The sequence below is a fragment of the Raphanus sativus genome, unplaced genomic scaffold (genome assembly GCF_000801105.2).
Source record: "Raphanus sativus cultivar WK10039 unplaced genomic scaffold, ASM80110v3 Scaffold2119, whole genome shotgun sequence".
NCBI lineage: Eukaryota > Viridiplantae > Streptophyta > Magnoliopsida > Brassicales > Brassicaceae > Raphanus > Raphanus sativus.
In genome coordinates, this window is record NW_026617428.1 from 4,076 (window position 1) to 13,109 (window position 9,034).

Below are 9,034 nucleotides of genomic sequence, written 5' to 3' on the forward strand. Positions count from 1 at the left end.
GTTCGGCTCCTTACTCTACATCTCAACCTGAAAAGGCAACACTTTCGAGACAAAACTCCTTATGTTCAATTAAGATCAGCGTGAGCTTCTTGTCACAGGCTCTACTCAGAGAGAACGGGCTAGGTATAGAACAGGCTAACTTTTATGGTGGAGTTCAAGAGTGTTTAGGGTTTACCAAGAGTGGATGCAGGATATCGCACAAAATGGTCGTGAGAGGACGGCTCCATTGAGGTCCACAGTCCTTACTCATCTCTGCTGATCGGACTGCTCTCCGGTAGATCGATCATAGGACTGCTCTGCGCGATTCAACTTCCCCTTCAGAACACTTCACTGAAACCACCATCACTTTCTCAACTTCCCCAGTGGCATGCATCATAGATTCTTCCCCTTCTCGTCACCAGTAAATCAAAGCAAAAACAAAAAACTTTTTCTTTTCTTTTTCTTTTTCTCTTCTTTTTTTTTATATATATATATATATATACTGAAATACAAAATGCTGGGGTGACGAGTAAGGAGGTAACAAGTGATGTACATGATGCCACTGGTGATTCATTCTGGTTCGTTCTAGCCACTTACTTCTTCGTTGTTCTCTTTGGTATCGGAACATGCACTCTGGTTGTTCTCTTGTCTGCACTGATTGTTCCGCCCTGTGAGCATTGATGAGTAAGGACTGCGTCGATCCTTTCCTCTCCGACCTTTTTGCACATATCTGCACATAAAGTACTAGAAAAGCAAATGCATGAGGGTGGAACAAAAGGTCAGGGTTCAAGGTGGGAACTAGCTAAAGATGAGCTAGCCACTCAAGAACAGCAAGAGGGATAAAATCGGATAAGAAGTCCTGAGTGTAGTTCTCATTCTACCCTGATCTAGTGCCCATGACAAGGAGAATTAAAGTCCAGATTAAGTTCAGATAAAGTGGAGTTAAGTCTTCCCAGCGTAACCTGATCGGTATAGAACTTCAGGAGTGTCAAATGAGATAAGCCAGGGTGTTCCAGGTCCATGTGTGGGTCTTTCATCACTGCTAAGGTCACTGAATAAGAAGGTTAAAGCACGAGGTGGTTAAAGAGCATCACAAAATAAGGTCCTGATTCCCACAATAGTTTTGACTGACTCGATCCTAAAGACTGACTCGATAAAAACATAAAAATGACACAAGGACTGACTCAAAAAGCACACAAGCAAATATAGTACAATCGCTCCCCCAGACTTAGTTCACACCATCACTGGTTGTGAAAATAAATCAGAGGAAGCTGAAACACACCATACAGAAGCAAATAACATGAAAAATAAATAGTTCAGATGGATAAGACAAGGGATAGAAATAGTCCTTTCAGACTCAGTCTGAATCGCCGCTGCCGGAGTGACCAGCTTTCCTCCTGTTCCTCGGCAGTCTCTCTGCTCCAGTCGATGTTACGGCCTGCTCCTTGCCTGGGCGCCTTGTTCTCTGCGGTGTACGCTCTTCCTGGGCTCCAATGCAGCCGCCTGTGATCGCCCTGAGTATCCTCTTCATGAGGCTGTTGTTCTTCTTCTGGGACTCAACCATCCAACGTCTGTAGGCGTGATCATCAGTCACATCGGTGAAGTCCTCTAGGTCATACTCACCATCAGCCAGTGGAGTCACATGCTCCACATCATCCATGTCATCATCATCGTTCTGAACCGGCGCTCGCGGATCATCGCATAGGTGCTCTTCACCGAGTGAGAACACAATGTTCTCCAGAGATAAGAAGTCTGTGAACCCAGGCATAGGGAGCTTGCAGTACAGAGGGTTCCCTTCTTTGTCTTGGAACTTGTAGGTGTTCTCTTCGCGCAAGATGTGCATTCGATCAGGTAAGGAGTATCAATGTACTCCATCTGAGAGACAACCGTGTAGGAGCTGAGGTTGATGTTGAAGCGCTGGAACAAGGGAGTGAGCAGACTGCCGGAACGATCCTTCTTGTCATCAGTCCGAATCAAGGTGTCCTTGCGCTCAGCGAACATGGAGATGAGATGGAACCCTGGGTTGGTCTTGACTTCCTGGAACGGGGTGATCTTCTCTCTGCGCATCTCGTCCTTAAGACCCGTGTAGAGAACCTGGAGCTCTCCATTCGTGATCTTGGAGGTGTACTCCTTCGCGAACAGGACGTTTGACACGATCTTGGCGATGATCCGGATAGCAGGGTTCCGAATCTGCGACTGGTAGGCCTTGCGAGAGGTGAACTTGCCGGATGCAATGAGGTCCCAAAAGGTGTCTGCCGGCTTGAACTTCTTTTCCACTGAAACCCCCCTTGGCGTGTCCGCAATCTCGAGTAGCTCGTTCAGATCGTTGAGAGAGATTGAGCAGAACTTCCCATCAGCCATGAAGGAGAAGAAGCAGTTCTCGTATGTAGGCTCATTGGGGTTCTGATAAGTGATCTGGCACATCGCGAGCACTTGCCTAACCAAATCCGGGTAGAGAACCTGGGCTTGTAAACAGAGAGGCATGAGTCCCATAGCCTGCATCGTGTCGAACACCTCAGTGTCAAGGCCTAGATCGGCTAGAGTCTCCTGGTGAGCGAACCTCGTGGGCAAGATCTCCGCTAGAAGGAGCCGGTTGTATCTCCCCGCTGACTCCTTGTCCCATCCCTCAACATTGTAGTCAAGGAGCATCGGGTCATTGAGGTCGATGGGCTCGCCCTCAGTCTTGTTCGGCCATGGGTAACCAGGTGGAGCTCTCACGGCTGGAGAAGCTGTGCTCTTGGCGGCTCTAGCGTTTCTCATCTTTGGAGGCATCTGCAAAACAATAGAAAAACCCAATATCAGCACAGTTCGTCGGTTGTTCTAGAAACGATGGAACAATCCAATCTTCTTGTTTAACCCAAGTCCATCGATTACTAGACAACCTACACAAGCCTCAATCTCAACCGTACAAATCGCAAAGGCCAAGAATCACAATCAACAATCGGTTCCTCTTCCATTCAAAATCAATCATGAATTCAATCATAGTAGCAAGTATACTATCAAGAGCTACAATCTAGGATGAAATCGCATAGCATAAAGGAAAAAGAGGATCCAAGAAATCATTCCCAAATCGCGATTTGCATGCGCAAAAGGGGGAGAGTTCTTGGCCGATTACCTTGATTGGAGAGGTGATTCCGGCAAAACAAACCAATCTCTAGAGAACCCAAGAGGTAAGAACCAAAAATCGTGAAGATAGAATCAAAAAGGAGAGAGTTTGCGATTTAGGGTTCTTGAGAGGGTGAGTTGATTTGCGGCGAGAGAGAGAGATAGTGGGGAGTGGAATGTTTGGGGTTTAAAAAGGCCAACCAAAACCGCTTCCCCTTCCTTTTTATTTGTTTTTTTTAATTTTTTTTTTGTTCGAGCACTTACCTGGGAACAATCGGCGGAACAACCGCTGGAGTGTTCTCTGGAGTGATCTCGAGTTTTCTTGATTTTTCAACCTGCAAGTTAGTTTCTAGAATGATAAAAATCAAAATAAAACAATATTTACACTCACCAGTGGGTTGCCTCCCACCAAGCGCTTGTTTTCTGTCACTAGCTTGACTTCAATGAGCCGATTAGGCTTGAGGGAGATCGCTTAAGGGTATCTCTACACCTTCAGCGATTGTTGTGTCAGCAAGATATGGCTTGAGACGCTGACTATTGACAACAAATTTTCCACCTCTTGTGTCCAGCAACACAACAGCTCCATAGGGGCGAACCTCCTTAATGGTGAAATGTCCAGACCATCTGGACTTAAGCTTTCCAGGGAACAGCTTAACCCGTGAATTGAAGAGTAAGACCTGATCGTTCGGAGAAAAGCTTCTGCTGATGATCCGTTTGTCATGGAACGCCTTAGTCTTTTCCTTGTAGATCTTAGAGCTCTCATAGGCAAGATGCCTGATCTCCTCCAACTCATGGATCTGAATGGTTCGCCTCTCCTTTGCGGGTTTGATGTCGAAGTTGAGTAGTTTGACAGCCCAAGCCGCCTTGTACTCTAGCTCAACAGGTAGGTGGCACGCCTTGCCATAGACCAGATGATAGGGAGTGGTCCCTAAAGGGGTCTTGTAGGCTGTTCTGTACGCCTAGAGAGCATCGTCAAGCTTAAGGGACCAGTCCTTGCGGGTGGTGTTGACAGTCTTCTGCAGGATGCTCTTGATTTCCCTGTTGGAAACTTCCACTTGACCACTTGTTTGGGGATGATAGGCGGTTGCAACCATGTGTTTAACACCATTCTTGCTCAGCAATCCTTGGAACAACTTGTTGATAAAGTGAGTTCCACCATCGCTTATAACCACTCTAGGCACTCCAAATCTTGGAAAGATGATGGAGGTGAACATCTTGGTTACAACTCGCGCAACATTGGTTGGACTGGCAATCGCTTCTACCCACTTGGAGACATAGTCCACAGCAAATAGGATGTACTCGTTCTTGTGAGAAACTAGGAAGGGTCCCATGAAATTGATCCCCCAGCAATCGAACACTTCAACTTCCAAGATGTAGTTCTGAGGCATCTCGTTTCTCTTGCTTATACTCCCCATCCTTTGGCATGAATTGCATCGTGATATGAAAGCGTGAGCATCTCTGAACATAGTGGGCCACCAGAAACCGGCTTGGAGGATCTTGGAAACTGTCTTGAAGGTGGCAAAGTGACCAGCATAAGAGGAACTGTGGCAGTGGTGAAGGATCTCTGGAATATCAGCCTCTGGAACACACCTCCTGAAGATCCCATCTTTGCCTTGCCGATATAGATACGGCTCATCCCAGAAGTAGTGCCTTGCTTCCCTTAGAAATTTTCTCTTCTCATTCCCAGTGAACCTCAAAGGCTCTTTCTCAGCTGCCAAGAAGTTGGCAATCTCAGCAAACCATGGAAGGTTCGGGTACTCCTTCTGGATCACTGCAATGAATGCTCCTTCTACTCTGGAACAGTCCTTGATGACAGGTGACGACTGTTCCATGTTGCGCAGACCAATCACATTGACGTATTCCATCGGTTGTTCCTCATCAAGAACTGTCTCATCTGACACTTTCATCCTGGAGAGATGATCTGCTACTCCATTATCAACCCCCTTCTTGTCTCTTATCTCCCGATCAAACTCTTGGAGCAAAAGAATCCATCTTAAGAGCCGCGGTTTAGCATCCTTCTTCGTGAGTAGGTACTTGAGAGCCGCGTGGTCTGTGTGCACAATCACCTTTGATCCAACCAGATAGGATCTGAACTTCTCAAAAGCGAACACGATGGCAAGGAGCTCCTTCTCTGTGGTTGCGTATCGGCACTGAGCTTCATCTAAGGTTCTGCTTGCATAGTATATCACGTGAAGCTTCTTGTCTTTACTCTGTCCAAGGACTGCTCCCACTGCAAAATCACTTGCATCTGTCATGATCTCAAAAGGAAGATCCCTGTCTTGGGGTTGGACAACTGGTGCACTGACTAGAGCTCCCTTGATCATGTGAAATGCGGCTAGGCAGTCACTGTCAAAAGCAAACTGAGCTTCCTTGCAGAGCAACCGAGTGAGTGGTCTCGCGATCTTAGAGAAGTCTTGGATGAACCTCCTATAGAAACCAGCGGGTCCCAAGAAACTCCTGATTCCCTTCACTGAAGTTGGTGGTTGCAGACTCATCATGACCTCGATCTTTGCCTTGTCCACCTCAATGCCTTTCTCTGATATCTTGTTTCCAAGAACAATCCCATCTCTGACCATGAAGTGGCATTTCTCCCAGTTCAGCACCAGATGCTTCTCCTCGCATCGCTTCAGCACCCTGCACAAATTTGACAAACAGACTTGAAAGGAGCTTCCATAGACGCTGAAATCGTCCATGAAAACCTCCATTATGTCTTCGATCAGATCAGTAAATATCGACATCATGCAGCATTGGAAGGTCGCTAAAGCATTGCACAGGCCGAAGGGCATCCTCCTGTATGCATATGTTCCATAAGGGCATGTGAACGTCGTCTTCTCCTGATCGTCTGGGTGGATGGGAATCTGAAAGAAACCTGAATAACCATCTAAAAAGCAATAGTAAGGGTGGTTAGCCAATCTCTCAAGCATTTGATCAATAAAAAGAAGTGGAAAGTGATCCTTACGAGTCGCAGCATTAAGCTTACGAAAATCAATGCACATGCGATGACCAGTGACTGTTCTAGTAGGGATCAATTCATTCTTTTCATTGGTTACCACAGTGATCCCACCTTTCTTAGGTACTACATGCACAGGACTAACCCACTTACTATCAGAGATCGCATAGATCACACCTGCTTCTAGAAGTTTCATTATCTCTTTCTTTACAACATCTTTTAGATTTGGGTTTAACCTCCTCTGATGTTCTACAGAATTCATCGATTGATCTTCCAGGTGTATTCTATGCATGCACAGATCAGGTGAAATGCCAGGTATGTCAGCTAGAGAATAACTTAATGCCTTACGATATTTTCTCAGTTCACACAAAAGCACAGTCTCGGCATTGTTCAGGTCAGTATTCACAATGACAAGATATGTAGAGTTGGGTCCAAGAAATGCATACCTGAGTCCCTTGGGAAGGGATTTGAGTTCTACCTTTGGAGCTTTCAGCTTGCTCCATGAGTCATCGACCTGAGCTGCCGGAACAGACGGGTTCTGAGGCGTGGTTGTTCCAGTCGATTTGCTGGACTCACTGTTCTCCCCCAGACTTAGATTTGCCACCATTCTCTCAATACTCCTGGCTGAATACAGGAATTTGGCATAGGCATCAGCATCAACACTCTCTAAGCTCTGCTCGGCTTCAGCTCTGACTAAGGCGAGTTCAAGTGGATCCTCGGTGAGAATCTCCTCGATCATTCCCTCATGCGGCTCTAGCGGATCACCATCTTCTTGGACAGTGAAGGTTTGTCCATCCAGCATCGGTTTCTTGAGCATCTGATCCATCTCAAACTTCATCACAATATCTCCAAGGTGGAGATCAATCTTCCCCTGTCGGACATCAATGATAGCTCCAACAGTGCAGAGGAATGGTCTGCCTAGGATCAGGGGATCATTGGAATCTTCCTCGACTTCCAGAACAACGAAATCGGCAAGAACAAGTGTGTTCCCAACCAGAACTTGAAGATCTTCGAGGATTCCAACTGGAGATTTCACAGATCGATCAGCAAACACTAGGGACATCCTGGTAGGCTTGAAGTCCGTGTACCCAAGGCGCTTAGCCACAGTATATGGCATGGGGTTTATGCTTGACCCTAGATCGACCAGTGAGCAAGAGAAGACTGTTCTCCCAATCTGAACCGAGAGGACAAATTTTCCCGGATCACCCAACTTCTTGATCCTTCTGTTCTGGAGCACCGCACTGCACTCCTTAGAGACAATCATGAACTCGCTGTCATCAGATATCTTCCCAGATATCAGTCTCTTCACAAAGCTACGCATGGATGGTATCATCTGGATCGCACTCATTAGAGGGAGCTTGACAGTTAGGTCTTCCAGCATCTTCCTGCACTTCATCTCTTCCTTATCCTTGCGTGTAGCCTTAGCTGGAACAGGGTAGGGTACTTTTGGTACATAATGACGAGCAGAAGAAGGTGCTGCAGTCGGTGGAACAACCCCAGCGGGTCGCTCTGCTTCAGTCGGAACAGTCTCAGTAGGTTGTTCTGCCTCTTCCTCATCTGTGGGTACAGCTTTAGGTGGCTGATCCGACTCCTTCTGCTTCCCTTTCTCAGCCGATGTGAATCTCCTGGGATCCAGATCAGGCAGTTGCTTTCCACTCCTTAGACCTACTGCATTGCACTCCTTGGGGTTCTTGTCTGTTTTTCCAGGGAGAGTTCCTTGATGTCTCTTCACACTCTCAGCTGTCTGAGCAATCTGAATATCCATCTGTCTCATATGGCTTGAGATATTGTCATACTTGGCACTCAGGTCATTGAACATATGATTCATCCTGGTGTTGATGTCGTTGGTGACCTGGTTCAGTGCTTTTCCCTGGATCTGCTGACCTTGGAGCAGTTGACTCATCATGTTTGCGAGGCTTTTCATGTCATCATGCGGAGCAGTCTGAGCCGGTTGTGCAGCCTGCTGATTAACCGGCTGTTTCTGGCTGTGGAACTGGGCATTCTGAGCTGGGTTGAGGACAAAGGTTCTCCCCTGATTGCCATAAGGCCTTTGGTATCCACTGTTCCGACCCTGATTGCCTTGAGCTTTATCGTCTGTTTTAGGGGCGTTGAACAGGTGGGGATTGTTTCTCACGTTAGGGTTCGGGTGATAGTTCTTGAACTGCCATCGTTGCCCATTCACATAGCTCACTTCATGCTGATCCTCAGCCGACTGATCTGCCTCTGATGTGCCTTACGTGGTTGCTTTATCCTGAGGGGATTCTTCCATGATGAAAACCTGGTTCTGGTTGCTCTTAATCAGCTGATCGACCTTAGCAGAGAGCTCATCAATCTTGCTGTTATCAACGCTTTTCACCTTCTGAGTGCGATCAGTCTCGCGGTTATTATCAGCTGAGCTTGAGGCCATGTTTTCAATCAACTCGAAGGCACCTTGAGTGGACTGGGTCATGAAATCTCCTTTACTGGCTGAATTCAAAGCGTTCCTGTACTCCCAGCCTACTCCATCGTAGAACACTCCCAGCAGATAGTCTTCTTCAAAACCGTGATGTGGGCACTCTCTGCGGTAGACATTGAATCGCTCCCATGCATCGCATTACGGCTCGTCCACCAACTGTTTGAAGGTCACGATCTTCTGTCTCAGAGGTGCTGTCTTCGATTTTGTGTAGAAGTGGCTTAAGAAGGCATCTCGGACTTGTTCCCAAGTGGTGAGTGATCCCGTGGGTAGGGAATCTAGCCAGCGAGCAGCTTTCCCATCAAGAGAGAAAGGGAACAGAGTACACTTGATGTAATCGGGTGGTACTCCATTCGCTTTAGTGAAACCACACATCTTCTCAAAGTGCTCGATGTGGCCAATCGGTATCTCAGCAGGAAATCCATCGAAAATCTTCCTTTGCACTAGACTTATCAAGCCTGGCTTGATCTCGAAGTCTTACCTAGTGCACGGTGGAGGGTTGATGGCAAATCGCGTAGCAGGCAGATTGCACAGTAAGTTTCTCTGGC

General features: G+C 47.0%; 1 non-coding gene across 1 annotated transcript; it reads left to right on the forward strand.

Moving 5' to 3' along the window:
* The first annotated feature begins 8,571 nt into the window (after window positions 1–8,571).
* LOC130505247 (small nucleolar RNA R71) lies at window positions 8,572–8,679 on the forward strand. The gene has a single exon (XR_008941593.1). It is a non-coding gene; the product is annotated as a small nucleolar RNA R71 (small nucleolar RNA).
* Window positions 8,680–9,034: the final 355 nt, after the last annotated feature.